This window comes from Ornithodoros turicata, chromosome 1 (genome assembly GCF_037126465.1).
Source record: "Ornithodoros turicata isolate Travis chromosome 1, ASM3712646v1, whole genome shotgun sequence".
Taxonomy (NCBI): Eukaryota; Metazoa; Arthropoda; class Arachnida; order Ixodida; family Argasidae; genus Ornithodoros; species Ornithodoros turicata.
The window spans coordinates 235,219,431-235,241,327 of NC_088201.1; the positions used below are offsets into that span (position 1 = coordinate 235,219,431).

General features: G+C 44.7%; 1 long non-coding RNA gene across 1 annotated transcript; it reads left to right on the plus strand.

Moving 5' to 3' along the window:
• The first annotated feature begins 8,019 nt into the window (after positions 1–8,019).
• LOC135377193 (uncharacterized) lies at positions 8,020–21,862 on the plus strand. Its single transcript, XR_010418094.1, has 3 exons — positions 8,020–8,260; positions 19,050–19,187; positions 21,742–21,862. It is a non-coding gene; the product is annotated as an uncharacterized LOC135377193 (long non-coding RNA).
• The last annotated feature ends 35 nt before the right edge of the window (positions 21,863–21,897 follow it).

Genomic DNA, 21,897 nt, shown 5'->3' on the forward strand with positions numbered 1-21,897 from the left:
CCGACGCGTAACAGAAGACAGTGGGGTGGAAGCATTCAGCTTCCTTATAGTCATGTACCGTATCATATCCTTGCAAGTAAACGCAGGTAGACAAAAAGTAGACAAAGAGAAGTATAGAAATGCAAGTAGATAAAATGCAAGTAGGTAGGACTAGGTTGAAACAAGCAATGAAGCATTTGATACACTGAATGCAAGGAAGGCACAGAACCAGAATAAAGAGAAAGAATACATTTGGACGTCTGGTGGGCATTGAATATGATGTATGTAATGTAGATTCTTTCAAGCAAAAACAGGAGCATTGGAACTGCACGAGGAAGCCAATACACTGTTAGAAGAAAATGTATAGAAGAGGTATAACGAAGGTATAAACCAGGGCTACACTACCATATTTATACCTCATCACCAGCGTCTATGCCCCGATTAAACCGTGTGGGAGGTATAAACCGCCGAGGCTATACCTTCCACGCCAGTTGAGGGTATAATAAGGTAATTCTCTCTAGCGTTTATACCTTCGGTATTTTGTATACCTTTAGATATGAACCTGTGGTACCACATTAATTTGTCGTGAAGACAGTAGCATCTCAGCTAAGCAGTAATTTAAAGGGACAGTCCGGTAAAACCGGAAGTTGATTTTTTCCAACTGCCACGGAAGCTTACATGCTGGGTGGAAAGTTTCAGCTCACAAAATGGCGTGGTTTTCGAGATATCGAATAAAAAATACTCCTCTGAAGACATCCGGTTTCGTTTTTCTCGTATTGCGAACTGTAGGATGGACAAGCGTTTTTCTCCCTCGCATACTCCTTGCCCCGAGGATCCTCTATGTACGTCAGCCGTCACGTGAGTATGACGTCCCCAATAGACAAAGTGGAGCGGAGGACTGCGCCGTTGCTGGGAATGCAGAGAGGTGTTTTTGTCTATGAGTGCACTAAACGGAAGGGTACGTCGTGATACCTGTGTTTACATTGACGCTACTTTGCATTTTAGTCTACATAACGCGTGATTGCTACTCAAAAACATCGTAATGGACAAATGCTAGCACGCAACAATCAACTATCGCGCAAACAGGCATGCGCAAGTCACGTGCGGCATTGCTCTTATGCACGTCACGCGGCCTTTACTCGGGACCAACTGCGGCATAGAAAAATGTCGATTATAAATCGTGCGATACGATTTCTTCTGAAATATTTTGCACAGTGGTTGTGAGGAGTATTAGAAATCATAAGGCGGTGTTTCCCAGACCTATGTTTTCGACCGGACTGTCACTTTAACTAAGAAACACAGTCAGTAATACAGTTGCATCGTAATTAATAGGGGGAGTGATTTATAGCAGCCTGCCGTTTGTTCCTGACTAAATCACTTATGTAGTTGCTCGCTGGGCGAAGGTGCCCCATATTTTGCGAAGTTACGATGCATTAGACGAGTATCTGTTCTCCATTAAATCCTCCCCGTGTTGCTTCTTCTGATGTTCTGCGAGTTGATGTTCTTCTTCTGATGTTCTGCGAGTAATCTGCACGAGCTCTCCCCTACGTTTTACACCGACACATTGTTAATATGAGTTTGTGGCAGAGTTGTACACGTTACTCGAAAAAAGTAATTGATTACAGTTACTGTTACTGCTGCACGAAAAGTAATTCTTTACCGTTACAAATTACTTCATCAAAAATGAAATACGTTACCGATTAAAACTGTAACGCGTTACTTTTCCCGTTACTTTGAAATTGTGGGCCATAGCAAAGCCAGCAAGCCTGCAGTGAATGCAACCATGCAGCTCTTGTTGCAAATTCTAATATGAGACACCAACATACATGATAAGTGAAATTCACAAATACATTTGAAAGCAACATACAAAACACATACACGCGTTTATGACAGATTTATACATACATTTAAAACAACATTGAAACTTGGGCTTCGTTTTGCTACTGTTGTTATGTTCAGCCCCCACAATTTATCAATACAGTCACATATTTTACTGTTGCTCTAGTAGGTCGCGGTTGTAATATTATCATATCATCATATTATCGCGGTTGTATCATATTACTGTGGTAATAACGCGTGTGTATAACACGTGTGGACTAGAGACGGCCGTCACAGTGACCTCAGCGTCATTGATTCAGTCGAACTGGTGGTGGAACAGAAGAACAGATTGGCTTGCTGAAAAGGGTTGCCATTGTTGACACAATGTTAAAGAAGTAATCAATTACTCAGTAATCGATTACCGTAGATTGTAATCGGATTACTTGGAAAATTACTTGCTCACAAAATTAATTGATTACGTTAAAAAATTACTGAAAAAAGTAATTGATTACTAGTAACGCAATTACTAGTAACGCGTTACGTACAACTCTGGTTTGTGGGTACGTTTGTGTGCGTACTTGTCCAAGCCTTTCCTTCTTCCGATAGTTGTTGTTATTAAAGCACCTGTCGCTCAATATTATGTCGTTCTAATTTTGTTACCAGCTGCATCAGGAAAGCGCTGAAATAAATCGAATATCAATATTATAGTTTTCCAAGATTACACCCCGGGTCTGAAAATTTACTTTCAAGGGGATGTGTGTTTGTACCATGAGGTGCAAATAATATGCCTTCAGGGAGGCATAAAGTTATTATACCTCGAAGGAGGTATAGCGTTTTATACCCTAAAAGGTATACATTTTTCTAACAGTGTATGGACGATCAAACATTGAAAGGCATTGTGAAGCAACAATAATATTGTGATAAAATCAGGGTGTCGAACCGCAAAAAATAGGAGTTCGGTTCGGGTTGCTTGGATTTCGTTCCGGTTGAGTTCCGGTTCGGCCGCGCCGAAAAATCGAAGCGGTTCGCAAACCGGTTCCCAGCCCTGAACCGGTTAGCGAACCGGTTCAACGCTTCCGTTTTATATCTTCCATAAAACTGCTTTTATCAGGAAATGCGTGGCTAATAGCTTCCTGCTGTTGTCCGCATTAACGTTTTTAGTGGGCGCGTACTCGTGTTAGCGAGTGAAAGGAGATATGGATATAACCATAGGTGGGGAGTAACGCGTTACAAAGTAGTGCGTTACCGGTAACGCGTTACATTCGAGTAGTGAAATATGGTAACGCATTACACTTGGAAGAAAAGTAATGAGTAACGTAACGTCATTACATTTTTACTAACTAACGCGTAACGGCGTTATGCGTTACTGCGTGTTCGGGAACATTGCTTCATCGTCTAAACTTGAAAGCTTGATCGAGGACCGAGCCTGCAGAATCCGGGAAAATCCCCGATTTTTTCTATTCATCTTCAACAATGACAAGAAGGTCACATTTGCACCCACGAAGAACGCAAAAGAAGGATTATTGACCTACCCTGGTTGAGGTCCGTCACCTTTGTTTACCACCTCTATTTTTCACTCCCTCTGATATTTTTCGACGAATGCGGCGAAAGTGACAGAAAAATAGCCTCTACCGTCTGATCAAGTAACAAAGTACCAAGGGATTGGCTGTTTGGATTTATACTATATGAGATAAAAGGTCACCGTCTCTATCAACCTTGACAAGGAGCACTCACTGGTCATTAGGCGTCCTCTCAGTCAAACGGGCGAAGCTCACAGATGAAAATTTTAAACATCATCTACTTCTGCGTTGCAATAAATCGTACATGTAAGTTGTGTTCATGCGTGACCTTTGTTTGTGCCCAACATGGCTTGTATTGATTTGCGGAATGCACTTATGTGACTCAACCAAAAATGGTACGTATTAGAAGGACAACTTGTGAAGTAATGCAAAAGTAACGGCATTACTTACCAGAAGTAACGGCGTTAGTAACGCGTTACCTACTACCGCAACAGTAACGAATAACGTAACGCGTTACTTTTTGAAAAAAGTAGTGAGTAACGGTAGTGCACTACAAAATAAAAGTAACTTCCCCACCTATGGATATAACCCTTTGCCAATCCACGTTGATGAAGCGGTCTAGTCCTACTAGTGTCTTCCCAGGAGCGCTTTTTTTTTTCACACGCACAGTGCTAGCAAGGTACACTTAAAGGCAGCCAAATAATATAGGTCGCATTTTACATACAGGGTGTCCCAGGAAACGTGTCATTGAATTCTAATTAAAACACTACGCCACATAGAAGCATGCGGTCAACGGCATTTGTTCTTACTAAGTTTTTGCCCCCTTCTGATGCGCATGTCATGTAACCTAAGTTTAATTAACACGGAAATTTCCCAAGTAAATGTCAATTTTTACTCCACCAATGTGAAGAGCGTGACGAATTTACTCAAGTTAATGATAAGTCACGGGGATATTGAGTAGGTATCGTATGGAAAAAAAAAAGCCGAAAATCATGCTTTAGGGAACTCGAAGAGGATAGTGCACGACGATTTTTTCAGCGTAATCCTTGTCAGTCCGATGAAAGGAGGTTCACCGGGATGACCACGCAGGATGAAAGTTCACCGGGGTGACCACGCAGGACCGATCACTCGGTTCACATCAAATGATCACAGTAATGTCCACGCACCGTCTAATATAGTTTCTAGTCCGAGAGAGTCTCACAATGAAATTGACAAGAGCGTTGAAGGCCGCGTCCCTGTGCTTGACAAAACGTGATAATACCTGATAAAGCCACAAAGCATCATGCAAAGATACAAAGGCAAAGGGTCGAACGGACAGTGTGGCGCGAGACGTAAACTCGTTTACGAGAAATCGGTTCGTGCTTTAAATATTGAGCTTTATTTATGAGCATTTCCTTATATCTTGCGGTGTGTTCGTGTGCTCGATATCCGAAATGCTAAGTCGCATTTCAATATGTGCTTATTTTCCTCGTGAGTCATGAGGGTGGTGATGGTACCGTAAATGTGCATTGATAGTTTTACTCAACAGACAGTGAACTTTGATCGATGCGTTTGATTGATTTGGATTGATTGTCATTGATTGTACGACGGCTCTGACGACGCTTCGAAAAGCGCGCCACTTTCACGCATACGAGGCTGCGATTGGCGCAGAGAAACGGTGTTACGCTGTGCTTTTCTGTCATTATTAAACAAAAACGAAGAAAAATATGCATTTTTTGTTGTGACGAGCACATACAGACTTTATACAACACAATAAACGGAAATGCACATGCGGACCCACCACGAAACCCATCGCCGCTCAAAGTAATCGACCCTCTTTCGCTATACATTACTTTTCAGCTTTGAAACTAATCTTTTACGTCATTGTTACGTCAAAATGACGTAGTGACATAGTCCGAGATTAGGGCCGAGAGGCTGCGAAGGAAAACCACGTATAAATTTCAATTGAATAAATTGAAACGGGCGAGATTTAAGGGCGGAGTATCTCGTGCCAGCCCCGCCCTACAACTTGTGACGTAAAGTAATCGAAGTCGATTAGTTTTCACGAGACTGGCTACTCCGGGACTCGTTTATCAGTGAAATAAAATTTCCTTTTAAACTTTATTTTCTGCGAGTTTATTGACACGTCATAGACACGGGCATTCTACTTTGAAAAGTTTACTTTCAAAGTTGGATTTATGAGAGATCCATTTTTTCAATTTATAGTACCTGTACTTTGATTACTTCAGCGGCGTCCCATTGTTCCCATTGTGGGCTCTGCATAAAGGTCGACGACTATATCCCTTTAGGAAGGAACCTGTGACGTCAGCAGACATTGATTTTGTTCTCTATCTTGGCAGGGAGGCGTAAGACTCCCATTTTGAACAGATCAGAAGACGAAATAACATTCTGAATGACAGAAGGACAGAACTTACCTTATTCGATGTTATAGAAGTGTACAAGCATCGCAGTTCCCCTGGATGCCCTTGGTTGGATGAGAGAGTGTCGTCGAATGACTCAACGAATACCTACTACGCCAAAGTAAAAATTAAAGAAATAAATGTCAAGGGAATGCGAGCGTGACCAAGGTCACAGGGACCAACTATGCTATGTGGGTCACTGCAACAACGCACCCATGGAGCCTATAGTAGTATCAGAGTCCTACAAACCTTTGTTGGATGTCACGTGATATTTGTCCACGTACCCCGCGGATCACGTGTCAGTCTTTGGACCCTGCACTGATGGTTTCCTGGTGCCGCCGATCACTTTCGGCACGATCGTCATGGGTTTTCCAAGGTCAGACCAATGGCCCTCCTGCAACGTGCCACGTGACTTACAAGGTACCCTCATGATCTGCCATCGTTACAGATGAGAGGTGACGTCACAAGTGTGGCGGAAAGCGTCTTGTCTCGAACTCCATATAAGGCCAGCTCCATGCTTTGTAACTACATACTTCATCTTCCAAGGTGTGTGTAGTACAAAGCATGTACAAAACGTTGATTGGTAGAGAGCCGATGTCTACTTTAAGAGTGGAATAATACGGACGTGACACGGGTTCGAATCTTGTCATCGGCTCTGCTGTCCGACGTTTGCCCTGGGCTTTCCTAAGACTTTCCGGACGAAAGTCCACCACGGTTCCCCCTGAAGTCGGTCCAGGACGCACATTAACCCTCCTGTCCCCAACTCCTTCCTGCCGTCCTCTCTCCATCTGTTCACGTCTGTACGCCGCTCGCAGTCGCTCCGCGCCGCTCACATGGAATTAAAATAAAAATAACAAAAAATTGCTCCAAGTATTCCGGCAACAAAAGGCGTTCATAAGGTCATGCTCATAAACTTAAAGAGATCTCATAAACTGTCCATAATATTTTAAATGCCCCCTCCCATGTCTGTAATATTCTTAAGCTTTAATTCCTCCCAAAACAACCGCTAATAGCCATCTTGTTGGTAGACGCATCCTTCACGTGGACATTACGTTTATATTTTTCACGAATGACCGTTAGACTTGTAATGTCGTACACTTGACAAACTGCACAAATATAATATGCATTAATTAAGCTAGAAAGGAAAATGATTATATATTACGATATCTTATCCCCTATATGAGCAACACTTACACACGATCCCTGCACGGTGACTCAGAAAGAGATAAGGTTCGAGAGGGTACTTGACGTGATGCCTTCATGGGTTCTATATCGTCTTATCAGTTGTTTTTGCACCTGCAGGTCGCCCAAGGTGACATTTCCTAGCGAGGACATCATTAAACTCACACTTTATATAACAAACTATGAGAAAAAGACGACAGCAATTGTTCAGAAAGACACCACCAGACACGAGAAGGGATGGCAAGTGAGATTGTTCCCCACTGCGGATGCTACACATCGCGTGAGACGATAACAGGGCAATGATGGACGAACTACGCAGATATTTAGGGATGCTAGCATCAATGACGAACATTCGAATTAACCGTAACACACACCCCGAGAAAAGAAAAAAAAGGCAGACAGCACAAATAGGTGGGAATTCTTAGCGATCATCGGTGAGAGTGACGCTTTATATTAATCCAAGGAGAAGCAAGGGAACGCTTCTGTGATCTCTAGGGAACTTAAGTAACACTTTTCGGACGCAGCGTACGTTATTTACTGTGACGACTCAGCTTAATACATAATGATCCGCATGGGTCAGCAAAGATAGACACAAGAAAATCCCGCTTCTAAAAATACGCTATACAGTTCATAAAAAACAATTTACCGACATAGTGAGAACAGTAAAAATAATCGCAACCACACAGTGAAACGCTACAACGCAGAGTAAATAATAGTGAAAATATACGCATTGGGGATCTCCCCTTACACTGGACTTCCAGTGATGTTCAGTTGAAGAGATGGAGATCCATCGATCAGTCTGAAGCGACGCATATGGGAAACCTGCTTATGCGGAAGGCAGATAAGGCGTTATCGTTCACCGCGCCTTTTGTTTGTCGTGCGAGTAAGTGTCTCCTCCTGGTGTGGGAATGTGGGTTTAGAGCAAAACTGAAGGAATAGAGTTACACCACTAACTGCAAGCAGCACGTAAATGATAAATCGTTGCTTAACTGTTAAGGTAGTATAGTATAGAGGTTTGACATAGTTTACTATTGTTGTGTGATAACAGTCAAAGTTACCACCGGTATGTTATGTGCCCCCCCCCCTCACGCACACACACACACACGCGCGCGAGCAGAAGATAGATAAGCTGCCTGCTTTGCTGTGTGCGCGTCTTTTGTTGGCTGTGCTTCACTCGTGCTGCTGCGTGGTCGAGCGCTCGGTATGAGCGGAATAAAAGTACGTTCTGCTGCTACTCACCGTCTCGTGGATTAGACACAACATATTGGCGACGAGCTGGACGTACGATCCACCATCTCCGGAAACAATTCTCAGGGCAGTACAGTAACAACTTCGAGGGATATGGCAACACGCATTGCTCAAGTAGGTTCCCTGAAGTCTTTTGATGAGTCTACTATAGCGACTGGACAGCGTATGATGAAAGACTTCAGTTCTATTTGAATGTCAACCGCATTGAGGATGACAACAAGGTCGACGCCGTCCTTAGTATTATCGGGCCAAAAACATACGCACATTTGAAGTCTCTCCCAAGCCCGGACGCTCCTTCGAAAAGGAAGTTTAAAGAGATACTGCAGTTACTGCGGGAGCACTACACCCCGAAGCCTTCTACCATTGGTGAACGAGCGAAATTCCACAGACGTACTCAGCTAGACGGCGAAAGCATTCAGGATTTTGCTGCAGCGTTACGGAAGCTTGCTGAAACTTGTAATTTCGGCACATTTTTGGACGAGTTCCTGAGGGACAGGTTTGTTTGTGGGGTACAGCGTGTGGAAGGGTCTTATTTACGGAAGACAAAAACCTAACATTTCAGAACGCATTTGATAAGGCGCAAGCATTAGAAAGCGCGGCCCGTAATACCACAGCTACGCATGCCAAAGAAGATAGTACCGAAGGACTGCTTCAGATGAAAGAATCTAATCTAACGGTGTTCAAGGTGCGCATCCACAAAACACGCATCGCAAGCGTGCCCGTTCTTATCGGCAGTCTGTTTCCATTGTAAGAAGAAAGGTCATATCTCACGAGCGTGTAGGTTGAGAACGAGTACTATGGTGGGCTAGAAGGACTGGTGTACTTACCGCCATATCCAATACATGGAATGCGCGATGCCCCTGTTTTGAAGCCAAGCTCCTGAGCTCTGGCGCTATGCGCTCGCTGCGAACCAAGCGAGTTCTCGTTGAACTAGTCCAGCATGTCCCGTGTGTGACGGTGTATGTGTGCTTGACTATTTTTATAGCGAATATATTTGGACTAGCACTACGTTGGTTTGCCGCACTGACTGTTTACTACCATCCGCAGTTCTTTGTAGCTAAACCACGTGACATTTGCTATCGTCACGTCTGCCTAGCCGACGATCCCTGCAAGCGAAAGATATCGGAATGTTGCGAAGCACGTGACCGCATGCCTTATCTTTGTTGGATGATGACAGACGGGCCGAAAAACAAAACGAAGAGCGGCTACTGCGTCCGAGAGCTCGCCTCCTTGATGGTTTCTTTCTCTTCACTCTTTCTTTTCAGCCTAGATTATCGAGTTGCTGTGTACGGGAAGCTGGGAACATTTTGTCACGGAACGTAGGCCGATAGTAGATTGTTCAACTAAATTGTCATTTAGCTAAACTATGGCGCTTTCTATACAGTGTACCTCGCCGCACATCTTAGTTGTTACGTAATTATTTTGCTCCTTATGTAACTATATAAAGGAACATGGAATCTGGCATAAAACACGAAATTGTAGCACCGCAGTAGTATTCTCTGTGCACGCACGGTTTTACTGTTGACCAGTACAACGACCGAGTCATTATATATATATATATATATATAAAGAGGGGGGGAAAAGCCATTTAAAAAATAGGTAAATGATGCTAGACGTGTTTGAGATTCAAACTTACAGTTAAGATGGCTTCTATGGCTGCACGTAGAGAAACAGATACTCATTGAACGATGCGACAGCACCAGAGGACACGTGTTTCGCCGTGTTTGCGGCTCGTCGGCCCTGGGTAGCTGCGCATCGTTCGGGGTTGGCAAACCAGGGGTCACTCAGCGAGCGATATACACCTGGGAGGGTGACAGAGCACTCCTCAATGCCACAGTGCAAGCCAGTGCATTATAAAGAGGGGGGGGAAAAGCCATTTAAAAAATAGGTAAATGATGCTAGACGTGTTTGAAATTCAAACTTACAGTTAAGATGGCTTCTATGGCTGCACGTAGAGAAACAGATACTCATTGAACGATGCGACAGCACCAGAGGACACGTGTTTCGCCGTGTTTGCGGCTCGTCGGCCCTGGGTAGCTGCGCATCGTTCGGGGTTGGCAAACCAGGGGTCACTCAGCGAGCGATATACACCTGGGAGGGTGACAGAGCACTCCTCAATGCCACAGTGCAAGCCAGTGCATTATAAAGAGGGGGGGAAAAGCCATTTAAAAAATAGGTAAATGATGCTAGACGTGTTTGAAATTCAAACTTACAGTTAAGATGGCTTCTATGGCTGCACGTAGAGAAACAGATACTCATTGAACGATGCGACAGCACCAGAGGACACGTGTTTCGCCGTGTTTGCGGCTCGTCGGCCCTGGGTAGCTGCGCATCGTTCGGGGTTGGCAAACCAGGGGTCACTCAGCGAGCGATATACACCTGGGAGGGTGACAGAGCACTCCTCAATGCCACAGTGCAAGCCAGTGCATTATAAAGAGGGGGGAAAAGCCATTTAAAAAATAGGTAAATGATGCTAGACGTGTTTGAAATTCAAACTTACAGTTAAGATGGCTTCTATGGCTGCACGTAGAGAAACAGATACTCATTGAACGATGCGACAGCACCAGAGGACACGTGTTTCGCCGTGTTTGCGGCTCGTCGGCCCTGGGTAGCTGCGCATCGTTCGGGGTTGGCAAACCAGGGGTCACTCAGCGAGCGATATACACCTGGGAGGGTGACAGAGCACTCCTCAATGCCACAGTGCAAGCCAGTGCATTATAAAGAGGGGGGGGAAAGCCATTTAAAAAATAGGTAAATGAATTTCAAACACGTCTAGCATCATTTACCTATTTTTTAAATGGCTTTCCCCCCCCCCTCTTTATAATGCACTGGCTTGCACTGTGGCATTGAGGAGTGCTCTGTCACCCTCCCAGGTGTATATCGCTCGCTGAGTGACCCCTGGTTTGCCAACCCCGAACGATGCGCAGCTACCCAGGGCCGACGAGCCGCAAACACGGCGAAACACGTGTCCTCTGGTGCTGTCGCATCGTTCAATGAGTATCTGTTTCTCTACGTGCAGCCATAGAAGCCATCTTAACTGTAAGTTTGAATTTCAAACACGTCTAGCATCATTTACCTATTTTTTAAATGGCTTTTCCCCCCCTCTTTATAATGCACTGGCTTGCACTGTGGCATTGAGGAGTGCTCTGTCACCCTCCCAGGTGTATATCGCTCGCTGAGTGACCCCTGGTTTGCCAACCCCGAACGATGCGCAGCTACCCAGGGCCGACGAGCCGCAAACACGGCGAAACACGTGTCCTCTGGTGCTGTCGCATCGTTCAATGAGTATCTGTTTCTCTACGTGCAGCCATAGAAGCCATCTTAACAGTAAGTTTGAATTTCAAACACGTCTAGCATCATTTACCTATTTTTTAAATGGCTTTCCCCCCCCCTCTTTATAATGCACTGGCTTGCACTGTGGCATTGAGGAGTGCTCTGTCACCCTCCCAGGTGTATATCGCTCGCTGAGTGACCCCTGGTTTGCCAACCCCGAACGATGCGCAGCTACCCAGGGCCGACGAGCCGCAAACACGGCGAAACACGTGTCCTCTGGTGCTGTCGCATCGTTCAATGAGTATCTGTTTCTCTACGTGCAGCCATAGAAGCCATCTTAACTGTAAGTTTGAATTTCAAACACGTCTAGCATCATTTACCTATTTTTTAAATGGCTTTCCCCCCCCTCTTTATAATGCACTGGCTTGCACTGTGGCATTGAGGAGTGCTCTGTCACCCTCCCAGGTGTATATCGCTCGCTGAGTGACCCCTGGTTTGCCAACCCCGAACGATGCGCAGCTACCCAGGGCCGACGAGCCGCAAACACGGCGAAACACGTGTCCTCTGGTGCTGTCGCATCGTTCAATGAGTATCTGTTTCTCTACGTGCAGCCATAGAAGCCATCTTAACTGTAAGTTTGAATTTCAAACACGTCTAGCATCATTTACCTATTTTTTAAATGGCTTTTCCCCCCCTCTTTATAATGCACTGGCTTGCACTGTGGCATTGAGGAGTGCTCTGTCACCCTCCCAGGTGTATATCGCTCGCTGAGTGACCCCTGGTTTGCCAACCCCGAACGATGCGCAGCTACCCAGGGCCGACGAGCCGCAAACACGGCGAAACACGTGTCCTCTGGTGCTGTCGCATCGTTCAATGAGTATCTGTTTCTCTACGTGCAGCCATAGAAGCCATCTTAACTGTAAGTTTGAATTTCAAACACGTCTAGCATCATTTACCTATTTTTTAAATGGCTTTTCCCCCCCTCTTTATAATGCACTGGCTTGCACTGTGGCATTGAGGAGTGCTCTGTCACCCTCCCAGGTGTATATCGCTCGCTGAGTGACATCTGGTTTGCCAACCCCGAACGATGCGCAGCTACCCAGGGCCGACGAGCCGCAAACACGGCGAAACACGTGTCCTCTGGTGCTGTCGCATCGTTCAATGAGTATCTGTTTCTCTACGTGCAGCCATAGAAGCCATCTTAACTGTAAGTTTGAATTTCAAACACGTCTTGCATCATTTACCTATTTTTTAAATGGCTTTTCCCCCCCCTGTTTATAATGCACTGGCTTGCACTGTGGCATTGAGGAGTGCTCTGTCACCCTCCCAGGTGTATATCGCTCGCTGAGTGACCCCTGGTTTGCCAACCCCGAACGATGCGCAGCTACCCAGGGCCGACGAGCCGCAAACACGGCGAAACACGTGTCCTCTGGTGCTGTCGCATCGTTCAATGAGTATCTATATATATATATATATATATAGGGTGAGGTAAAAGGATTATCAAACGGCCACGAAGTTTTACAGAAGTTCAAAAAAAGACGCGGAAACAGATTTTAGGGAAGCTAAAAACACTAGTTTATTACATGGGGAGACGTTAAAAAGTAAAATGGGCAAGGGGTCGACGTTTCGACAGTGGCACTGTCTTTTGTCCTGACGAAGACAGTGCCACTGTCGAAACGTCGACCCCTTGCCCATTTTACTTTTTAACGTCTCCCCATGTAATAAACTAGTGTTTTTAACTTCCCTAAAATCTGTTTCCGCGTCTTTTTTTGAACTTCTATATATATATATATATATATATATATATATTATATATATATATATGTAGAGAGAAAGAGAGAGAGAGAGAAGAAAAAATGCCACACTTGTATTATTAACCGAAAATGCTCGAATGGAATTGATGTTATATACAAAGGGTTCCTAGAACATCATGTTAAACTCATTTTATTCACTGATCGAGCGGCCTAAGAGCGCTGTTAGCGTGGCATTATACAATAACAACAAATACACTGATGATGATAAATGGGGAAATTCGCCACCTGGGTTTGTGGCCACAACCGACAGCCTTAATGCCTACATTATGGATTATAAAGATTCAAGTTAAAAAGCGTAATATACATGTGCCCTATGACTTGCTAAGTGTGCGCTTGGTATGCCCCCCCCCCCCCCGTCGTATTACTTCTGTCATACTACCCTCACTCGTTCTGAGACCTTTGTCCTACATTTTGCATTTGACCCGTTCACCGTATGTGCATCTGTTTGCATTTTCATCGCTTGTCGGCGTCCTGGCGTGGCCCCGACTCTGTCGCGACTCATATCCCCATCTTTTTCTGTTACCTCATCACAGCCATCATCAGGTTATACTAAAAAGGGTGTAACATATAGTTACAAATGAAACCTATTGACGTTGAATACGGTTAAGGATATAATGTCATGACTGTTGAGTATATGATCCCATGTTGGAGTGTACATTAGGAAACCCTAACCGGAGTTTGAGACTTCATAAATGAGAATGTACTACTTGATATTGCCTTTTGAGGCCTTATGAGGTACACTAGAATTCAAGAGTATTCTGCTTCAATACGTGATTTGTTCCTGGTGCCTAACACCCTTGACTGGAAATGGGACTGCCAAGTGCTTGGTTGACAGTCAGATCACAAGATGGTTCTTGAGATGCACCATATAAAATTTAAGCGTGACAGACCTAAAATCCAGATATTCCACGATTTTCCTTGGGCGGATCCTTGTACAATTTTAACTGGATCTGTAGCATTTCGAGAAATGTTAATATGGCCTGATTTTTTTTCAAGGCCACTGTCCACAACAAAGTTCGTGTTCAAGAAGCCTTATGGGGGGGGGGGGGTAATATGTTTATTAAGGAAACAATATAAGGAAAGGATAGCCAGGCAATGAGCTGGCTTGCTATTCCAAGAAAAAATGGGGAAAACGAAGAAGAGAAGGAAGGAAAGATAAAGGAAAAAACGGGGAAAACGAAAAAGACAAGGTTTACACTCAAAGACCATGGCTGACACGCGAAGCTTAGCATCTTAAACGTCGCATAAACAAAATTAGACGGCGATGGAAACTAACCATGGTTCCAGATTTGACGAAGGCACTGAAAGAGGAAATGAGCAAATTAAGTGAGACTGAAAAGAAATATTATAGCCACGTCTTTGTTGCGTACTCCCAGCAAATTTGACATATGACTACTCAAAGTATCGAGCAAAAGAGGAACAAAATGACGCACAGCAGAGAACAGATTATGTAGAAGATCTGGCAAACTCCTAATAGATCTATCCTATAGATCTATTGCCGTTGTCGCACAACTTAAACCCCCGAACTATTATTAGCATGATATTACTTTAAATCAGCACTTGTATCTCTATTTCTTATTATGCCACTGTGGGAGGTAAATATGAAGGTCTTCTGCGGGTAGATTGGCAAAGGAAAAAAGTGGATATGCTAGCCCAAAAAGTCTCGGGGCTGATTACTCCAGAACGCGATATTGTGGTCTTCTGGGCAAGGCAATATTCGGAATGATTTTCTTAGAAGGTACGCCGAGTAAGCTGCGCACACCTAATACCAAGATCATGGATTGGACAACATTGGACAACATGATTGGACAAGATGACAGCTTTCATCTTTCATCGTTGATTTCTTAGGCAATTTGAGGCTTTGCTTGTATCCGTCCCTTCTATGTTGTTCCAGCCTCAGAACATCAGTTTCTCTCTTGTTCAACAGGTGCCGCTTGCGTCGATTTCCGTCGTATGAATGTGTGTATGAGTGAGCAAAAAATGTAAGAGTGAAAGGAGGGTGAGTGAGAGTGAGTGGCTGGTCTGTCGTCCCTTCAGATGACGCACCCCGAAAGTCGCTGGAGAGGCGTGTTAGCGTAGCTCAATTGGTAATCCAGAAGATGTGGGTTCGATCCCTACAGCTGGCTAACCTTTTCAGTGACTTTCATCCTTCATCATGGATTGGCATCGGGACTGATTCCCAGTCTGATCGAACCCCACACATGTGGGGTATACGACAGGAGTCACGTCTTGAGACTTTTACTGTTTCTTGTCTATAAGTACGATATGTCAAGTAACATTAATTGTAAAGCGTGTTTATTCTGCATAACATATCGTGGGATATATTCCGAAAAATGTAGGGATGTCTGAAAGTGCGTCTTCAAAATGCCGATCGTTCTCTCTTTTTTTCTTTCCTTTTTCCTGTGTGCTTCGCTTATGGCTCACCTTACTCGCTTTATATTGCGCACCTTTGCAAGGGAGTTTAGAACACATCGAGTGGTGTTACAAATTGCAAATCAAGTTGAACACCGACAAAACTGTGTCTATGCTGTTATATGTAGAACAAAGGCTTTGCAAACATCATATACTTGCAAGACTGCTTAGTACAAGTATCTTGGGGTCTCCGTCCCGTCCGATTTCTGATGGAATTTTCACGTGCGCTTAATAGGCATCACAGTGAAAGCCTCTTCTATCTCAGAAGAGCACTTCATTGTGCTACTGCTTAGGTCAGACCAGGTCCCCCAAACTCACCTCGGAAAAGCGTGCAACGAAGAAGGCCGCCACTAGATACCCCACTGTTGCCGTTCCGGATCACTTCAGCGCGCTAAGTTTAGCGGCAACATGTTTTTGTTGTTTCTGCGAATGAATCTAGCCTTTATATGTCCAAATAAAACGCGTATAACAACTTTCTGTGTCGTGTTTCACTTTTTGGTCCTGTTTTTAGACGTGTTGAGCGATCGGAAGGACCTAGTGCACGGCTGCGTGCATCACATAGCGTACCTGTCGTACCAGGCGCCGCAGGCGCAGTCGTCCATTTCTCCTTCGGTGACTTGGCCTGGCTTGGATTGAGCTTCAACTGGATCTTTAGCGCGCTACAATCAAACGCAAGCCAACGTCTGGTAACAATGGGGTATCTAAGGGCGGCCTCCGGCATTGCACGCATCGGGATAGGAACAAATACATGGCAAAATGGCGACCTTGGGGGACCTGGGTCAGACTACCGGTATATAGAACACTCGTGCTACCGATCGTCACGTTGGCGAAGGTAACTTGGGACCCCTTTGCTGCGTCTCTTTTGCGGGTTTCTTTCGAATTGTCGTCACTATACGAGTGTAGCGGGCGTCACTATACGAGTGTATGTAGGTTCCCTACTCCTTCCCGGGTCCCTTCTGGGACCAGCAGTATTCTGAAATAAATGAATAAATCATTATATTTTCGTGTCGTCTCCTTTGTCTTCCGGATTCCTTCCCTCTACAGACTGCTCATATGCAGACTGTAATGAGCAGCTCTATCGCTTCCGTCGGTTAGCTGCAGCTATCTCACGCTTATAGCCCCCACCACAGACTTAAACATTTCTATCACAATCCCCCGTCACGGAACCTCGCAACCTGGAAGGTAAAGGTCGCTCAAATGAATGGAACGATGAGCACATATCACGAATATCACTACCCAAAGGCAGAACCGGCTGCTCGAACACGTCTTTATCGTTATCAAAGTACACGTGTCCTATCACTGTAAACTGAAAAAACACCCTTATGGGTGTAAATCGCTTGTCCTATAATTGACTCCTCTTTTTACACCGTACGGTCTGGAACACCCTTTTTAGAGGGTTTATCCCGTGTAAAACGCCCTTTGAAAGGGTGCTTTTCCTTGAAAATGCCGTCTTTTGCACCCTTTATACACCTTTTTAGGAGGGTGTTTAACGATCTTACACCCTCTTAAAAGGGTGTTTAAAGGTTGCAAAAGAGGGCATTTTCAAAGAAAAGCGCCCTTTGCAGGGGTGGTTTAAACGGAATACACCCTCTAAAAAGGGTGTTCCAGACCATATACGGTGTAAAAATAGGTGTCAGTTATAGGACAAGCCATTTACACCCATAAGGGTGTTTTCCAGTTTACAGTGTAGACCCGAGGGCTGATAGGGACGCGCCGACGAATGTCAGCACTGACATCTAGGTGTGCCATTCGTTTGCTCCTGCAGGTGGCACGCGAGGGGCATTTTGCATTCAGAGCAAAGAAAAGGCACGCTATTGGGTTAGCGGCACGTGTGTAATCACGTGACGAGTAGCACTGAAATGAGCCGCGAGAGGCGATTAGATCGCATAGCGCCGAGCAGGTCCCCCAAGGTCGCCATTTTCCCAAGTATTTGTTCGTATCCCGATGCGTGCAATGCCGGAGGCCGCCCTTAGATACCCCATTGTTACCAGACGATGGCTTGCGTGGATTGTAGCGCGCTAAAGATCCAGTTGAAGCACAATCCAAGCCAGGCCAAGTCACCGAAGGAGAAATGGACGACTGCAGCGCCTGCGGCGCCTGGTACGACAGGTACGCTATGTGATGCACGCAGCCGTGCACTAGATCCTTCCGATCGCTCAACACGTTTAAAAACGGGACCAAAAAGTGCAACACGACAGAGAAAGTTGTTATACGCGTTTTATTTGGACATATAAAGACTAGATTCATTCGCAGAAACAACAAAAACATTTTGCCGCTAAACTTAGCGCGCTGAAGTGATCCGGAACGGCAACAGTGGGGTATCTAGTGGCGGCCTTCTTCGTTGCACGCTTTTCCGAGGTGAGTTTGGGGGACCTGGCGCCGAGATACGCTTGGCGCCATCTCTCGGCAGGAACATCAGCGGACACATATGACAACCACCGAACGGCACACCAGTCCTTCTAGCCCACCATAGCTTCTAGTACGCTTCTAGTAATGACAAAGTAGCTTCGAGTGTCGCTTAGAAGGAGCCTTTACTGTTCACTTGGAGGCAGTGATCTCCCCAGAAATTCACTACTGGGGGGGGTGCCGAGCTTTCAAGGGGGGGTCATGCTTGGTGACTTACGGAATTTTTCTTAGACACGGAAAGAATCGTGGCACAATGGTGACGTATCTGCACAGCTTTCCCGGTTTATTTGTACTTCTTATTACTTTAGAACACAGTGTATTAGAATAGAGATTCATTGTGAACGGCATTTCAACATTAAGATGCATAATCACATGACCGACAAAGATAAGAGACTACCACCTTGTCAACGAACACCTAGCAATCAACGGTGAAAACCTTAGAATACCTCGCTTGGTTGAGTTGGGCGCAAATGGCTCTTGATGATCCACATTGAGTCTGCGTGCCCGCATGCATTTTTGCTCGTACATACCCGCAGTATATGCATTGCACAGTCACTTTCAAATGATTTTGGACAAATGCATGGTACGATCATCTGCATGACTGTGGTCCTACAGCCCAAATTTGACAGCACAGGATGTAATTCGCTGCGCGGACTCACTACCAGAACGTGTTGGTGGCCGAGCTGGGTGGAGTCACCTGAGAAATTTCAGGGGGGGGGGGGGTTTGCAAAAATGCAGGGAGGGTGTACACCCCCCCTGAGGGGGGTGTAGGGAAATCTCTGCTTGGAGGCAAAAGCGACGTGGGGTTCTGTCAATGAAAATGACATGGGAATCTTCACTGTTGACTGACTGACATGACGCGCTTAAATCTACATGTGTGCTGCATATGTGTGTTGTGTCGTCCTTTGTTTGTTTTTCCCGTCACGTTTTTTTAATCGTTTTTAACGTATAAATCTACATACTCCTCGTTGTCATTATTGATGAAATCTTTTGTTCAGTGCTAACATACTGATCCAGGATATTCCGTGACGAGCAACAATTGGGGAAGCACCTGGAACAGAACAACCTCAAGAAACAGGACACAGTCACCCATGCACAAGCAAGTGTGAAAAACGAGGCTTCATCTTCAGAAAACAGTGAGTTCTATCTAGCCGTGTGACGTTTCCTGCGGATATAATTAAATGTTGCAACATGCGTTCTAATTTTTGAAAGCGTGTTTTCAAAACTACAATGAAGCAATGGTAAGCAAGCAAGGGCAATACATGTACTCTTGAAAGGAAAGCTATCAGAATTGGGGGTTTCTGTGTGTGAATATACAGGGTGTTCCATTTAAGACTGACCCGACCTTTAAAAGATAATGAATCATCGCAGAAGAATGAAACCAAGTGCATAGTGTTACCAGTGACCTGAAGAATTTAATAATTGAAGAAAAAATAGCATAGGCTCTTTGGCTGCACGTTGAACATATGTTCATAAGTCCCAAACGTCGCCACACCAGCATTGGACAGCTGTTTCGGCCTTATTGGGCCTTCATCAGCAATGCATAGGTGGGTCGCCCACCTACGCATTGCTGATGAAGGCCCAATAAGGCCGAAACAGCTGTCCAATGCTGGTGTGGTGACGTTTGGGACTTATAAACATATGGAGAATTTAATAGTATTTTTTGTCGCGCAATTAACTGATTAATTAATTAATTTAATTTTCAAACTTTTTAATTAGGAGGATCACACCGGAGATGTCAACTGTGAAGTTGTGGGCGTTGACATGAGAAAGCGAATGCAGTGTGTTGCAACTCTCTATCTCATACGAGTCTTTTTTTTTTCCCGGGTCAGCAGAAAGGGCCCGGAGTTGCGAAACTACGACGGAATCAGTTTCCGTCGCACGAAAAGAGCGCTTGATTGCAGCGCTTTCTCGCGGCCGCTTGACGAACAAGCATCGATGCCGTCCGTTTCGCCTATGCTGTTATCTGTCACGGGTGCGGGGACACCAACAAGGTCACTGCGGCGCTTTATCTCTTGATTCTTTGTTTTTTAGGCGTGAAAGGACACAATACACGGGAAGCGGAAGATAACTGCTCACGGCTTACCTTGAACCACGAGCGCGATATTATTAAATCAATAAGAAACAAAGAAAAGCTGTGGGCTATCACTGCGCCGACATTCTTTGTTGAACGCTCTGAGGGACAAACAATGTCCTACTCCAACGAACAGAAAGCGGACATGGTCCTTGCCCTAGCTGCTGCAGGGGGCAAAAACAAAAAGGCAGTCAAGATATTTCAGATGTGGCACTCTGGCCTTCATGGAAGACCTTGACGACTCTCGTGTAGGTGTTTGCCAGGCTGTCTTCCCCAATAGCCACCAATCGCAGTATTCTAGTATTCCTAAATTAGTACTACACAATCCACGGTACCTTATCCCAGTACACACGGTCGCAAGCTCATGAAATATTATTTTTTTTTAAAACATGCATTACGAGCTAAACAGTAGACAAAAGCCATGACATGTGATTATGGAACCAGCAGATGAGGTGGATAGCATCCAGGGGAATTTAACGGAATGTTTTTAGTTTCTGTTACTGCCTCCGTTTCAGTTTCTGTTACAGTTAGGGATAAGCCAACGGAATCCCAGAATCCTAGGCAAGGGTTCAGGAGTCCGAATTCCAACCGCAAAAAAATAAAATATAAAAATGGAGAGTCCAATCTTTTGAATCTGCCAACCGTGTTTGCTTTCTGTCCTTTTTTTATTATTTGATGATAATGATGATGATGATAATTAGGGGTTTCATGGCGCAACGACAACAAGGTTTTTTTTATTATTATTATTTGCACATGAGGTGTGCGCCGAAATCCTGATTGGCCAGTGGATGTTTTCTTATTTGTCTGTTTATATTGCTTCAGACTGAAACAATTTAGGCAAGAACTCTTACGTTACAAGTTGAAAACTTGTGTGATTTTACTTTTCGATTGTTTCCCAGATTTGTGGAAATAATTCGGACTCGAGAGTGTACGTATTTATTTCCCGTAGCGGATGGACAACATGTTACATAAATTACATTTAAGAACGAATATGCGATATATATTTTTCTCCCTGAAAGTTAACTATTATTGAATTAGCTCTTCATTGAGCAAAAATATTAAACTCTGCTTGAAAACATTCTTCAGTAGAAGTACTTTTTTTCCCGAGGCTTTTTATACGGTTTTTAAACAAAGGACTCGAGATTCATAAGATTTGCGGATTCGATACCCTGGATTCCTATTCACAACCATCTTTCTTTTTTCCTTCTTATTCTTTTACTGAGCTCTGAGGTCGTGACAAAATTTAATACCTCTACATACCGGGTGTTTATTTTTAGCCTTTACTGAATTTTCGTAACGAAACTACGAGGTCAGTGCAGACGTCGTTTTTGCGGCCGAGTTCTATGGCCAGGTGGACATGCTGTAGAAGAAAGCGTGCAATTACGAGACTAATTACCTAAAATTAAGCATCTATCCCTGAGTTTCGATATTCAAATGAGTGAAAACCGCAGCGACCTGGGAGTAACCCGACCCGAGCGGGGAGTAAAAAGTCGAGAGAAAAAGTTTGATCCGCTCATGCTGGGAGTAACATGAAAAAAAATTTGTGGTGGTCCCTCCGTCTCGGGGTTACTCTTCGACAAGTATCCTGCTTCTTTCTTAAGAAACAATTTCTACAGGGTACCCCTCTCTGGCATGTGTTCTGTCCTGACTGGGAACCCTCGAAGACGGCCTCTCTGAAGACCCCCGAAGACAGGCCCTCTGGGGGGACAAACAGTGAGTCGATTAACTTTAATTGATACGCATATGTTTGTTTGAGCCTGCAGCAACCGTTC